The sequence below is a fragment of the Mus caroli genome, unplaced genomic scaffold (genome assembly GCF_900094665.2).
Source record: "Mus caroli unplaced genomic scaffold, CAROLI_EIJ_v1.1 scaffold_15509_1, whole genome shotgun sequence".
NCBI lineage: Eukaryota > Metazoa > Chordata > Mammalia > Rodentia > Muridae > Mus > Mus caroli.
In genome coordinates, this window is record NW_018391378.1 from 26,916 (window position 1) to 30,197 (window position 3,282).

The 3,282-nt window shown below is 44.5% G+C and overlaps 1 pseudogene; it reads right to left on the reverse strand.

The window, feature by feature from the left end:
- Positions 1–302, reverse strand: part of LOC110289152 — a 683-nt pseudogene extending 381 nt beyond the window's left edge.
- Positions 303–3,282: the final 2,980 nt, after the last annotated feature.

A 3,282-nucleotide genomic window follows, 5' to 3' on the forward strand; every position in this document is an offset into this window, starting at 1 on the left:
CTGCTCCTCCTCCTCCTCCTGCTCCTCCTCCTCCTGCTCCTCCTGCTCCTCCTCCTCCTGCTCCTCCTCCTCCTCTCCAGGAGCAAGAGGTGCTTTTTCATCCATGGGTTGTTTGGGCAGAGCTTCATTTGGTCTCTTAAACTAGTCAGACCGTCTGCACCCAGCTGGTTTAGAATGCTGGGAAGCATCGCTGTCAGCTGCTTTGTCTCAGCATGGCCTGTAATCGTGAAGGTGTTTGCTGCCAGGGATGTCTGAACTTTAGGGTTGCTAAAACGGATCACTGTTCCTTGGTTTGCAAACATGTTCACCTCTTCAATACCAGAGGTATTGTTTATTCTTTACTTCTTTAAGGAGAACTAGAAAGGCCAGCTCTTCACCAAACTGAAGAGCATGCCTTTCTAACACAAAGATTTCGCATGGATCCCCAGCACCCACATAACAAGCCAGGCACACGTTGTAATCTCAGTCATAGGGACACAGACCCATGAGGGTCCCTGGGGCTTGCTGGCTAACAAGACAAGCTAAAGTAAGAGACCTTGTCTCAAAATAAGGTAGGGAACAATTGGGGAAAACATCTGAATTTGGATTCTGGCCACCACAGTATATGAACATACATATATGTACACCCATGCACATATATACACCAAGTATAATAATGACATCTTACAAACCTAAGTATGTCTTTTGATTCAGTTTATCATAGGATCCCAATGCTACTCATATTTTTTCTACCAGTCTGTTCAGATCATAGTTCTTGTGTCTTGGTCTGCTTTTTTGTTACCAATGAATAACAAAGATTGGGCAACTTTGTAAAGAATAGAAGTCGAATTTGGAGGTTCAAGGTCAAAAGTTGCATCTGGTGATGACAACCTTTCAGGGGGAATCCTGAGGTGGTACAGGACACTACACAGCAAGAGGCTCTGTGTGTGTGTGTGTGTGTGTGTGTGTGTGTGTATTTCTGTGCCTGTCTATCTTCTAATCTCACTCATAAAACTACTTATATTCAATCATGGTCATCCACCCTGATGGTTATCTAATTCCAATTACCTTCCCAAACCCAACCTCTAAAACTATTTGAATCTAGTTTATACTGTCTTAGTTCTTATCTCAGTCACTGTTCTATTGCTGTGAAGAGACACCATGATCACAGAAACTCTTACAAAGGAAAACATTTAATTGGGGCTGGCTTACAGTTTCAGAGGCTTAAGTCCATTGTCATTATGGAAGGAAGCGTGATGAGACGCAGGCAGACATGGTGCTTGAGAAAGAGCTGAGAGTTCTACATTTGGATCTTCAGGCATCAGGAAGAGCCACTGGGCTTGGCTTTGGCTTTTGAAATCTCAAAGCCTGCCTCCAGTGACATGCTTCCTTCACCCCGACTCCAACAAAGCCACACTTCCCAATCCCAACTAGTGCCATTCCCTGGTGACTAAGTATTTGATTATATGAGGCCACTCTTATTCAGACCACCACAATCTCTTACAATGGAAGTAAATTTGAACTCATAAACCTTTTGGAAAGACAAACTGTATCCAAACTGTAGCACATTTTTGCTGTACTCCAGGACTTACCCAAACCTGCCTTTCTTGCTAGTCTTCCTGAAGTGGAAACTTAAGGGTTTTTTGGAAAGTCAGTTATGTTGAAAGGTGTTTTGCTTGGGCAAACATGTGAAGGAACATCTCGTTAAAGTGGACACAGGTGTGAAAGGCTAAGGCAGACTTGTGAAGGAACATTTCACCGAAGCAAACACAGAAAAGAGGATACTCCACTAAAGCAAGCATGTGAAAGAACACACGATGAAGGATTCTTTGCTAACAATGCATGCATCAGTCTGCCTTACATTGTGTAGCTGGGCTGCATTTGTCAGGACTCCATAGAGTCCTCCACCAAAAAACTTGTGGTGGTGTGCTTCAGTCCTTGCCGCTTCTGTGGACTCAGGCTGATTGGTAGAGTGATGCCAACTGAGACAGACACATGTGTTAAGGCACAAAAAGTGCTGAGGTAAGGCACATGGAGGACCTGTGATGTTTGGAGGATACAAAAAGGACCGATGGACAGTGACAGAGGCTGAGCTTGGCTTGCTTACAGAGCTAGCTGTGCAACCTCGTGGGTCTTGAGTCTTCACTGATCTATGCTTCCCTGAGTGAGGCACAGTCAAGAACTTCTCCTGGTGTTCTTCCCTGGTCCCTCCTGTTGACTTGAGCTGAGGCTGAGGCCTGGCTGTCTCTGCTAGGTAGTGCCACTGCTGCTGACTCATGTCTGCTATCCCTACTCTACTGAACTGGACTGCTGGTGATTCTGTGAAGTGTTTGTGAGTGTATCATCGAGCTGCTCTTGACCTGTGAACTAAATTTCCTGACAACACAGATGGTAGTTGCTCCAAAGAACCTTTCTAAACAGGTCCACTCCACCACCCCCATATTCTTTCTTTCCCAGTACTGCTGGTGGGTAGTGGGCTAAAAGGGAGGTTATAGCATTTAAGAACCATCATAAAAAATAAGGTTTGAAAAAAAATTAAAGTTACATCTTCTCTTGCTGACATTTTTTCCCCTTACTGCCTCGTAAGGTTTCTAGCTCTATAGTCTAACTCCTAGTGTCTACTTCATGCTCTCCTTGTCTTAATATCCCTTTAGATGTTTTCTGAATTTATAGAACTAAGTGACCATTTCATATCTCTTGTGAGCTACCCTCTGTGTTATGGCACTGAGATAGGTTAATGATCAAAGTGCCTGGTTCTTGTTTTGATAGTAAGAGGTTGTAGATTTCTATGATCGTGGGAGAAAGAGCTAAGCAGGCAACCACCCCACCCTGCCTTGGTGTGTGCACGTGCACACCCAGCATAGCAATATGAGAGGTGCCAGGTGCAGAAATAAAAACCACATAAAAGGACACATTTTAAAGATGTCTCTGCTTCCATTTACTTATTATTATTTTTTTTTTAAGATTTCGTGTTGCCAGTTGTGCTAACTTTGTTTTGGGAGATTATCAGGTGCCTCATTTTCCTACAATGATTGGGTGTTTGAATGGAATCGATGAGAGATCAAGGTTTCACAGAAGCAGAGGGGCCAAGTCAGATTTCCTCTACAGGGAACATAGGACTTACTTATTGCCCGCGCTTTTGTGTCCCCCTGGTAAGAACACGCTCAGGGCAACCGGAATCTTCTGCAGCACAAGCTTTATTGCTTACCCCATCAGGAGCCAGTGGAGAAGGGAGCCAGAGAGAGAGAGAGATGGCGGAGCCCCCTCCCTTTTATGGAGGACTGTCCTCGGCCTCGGACGTGT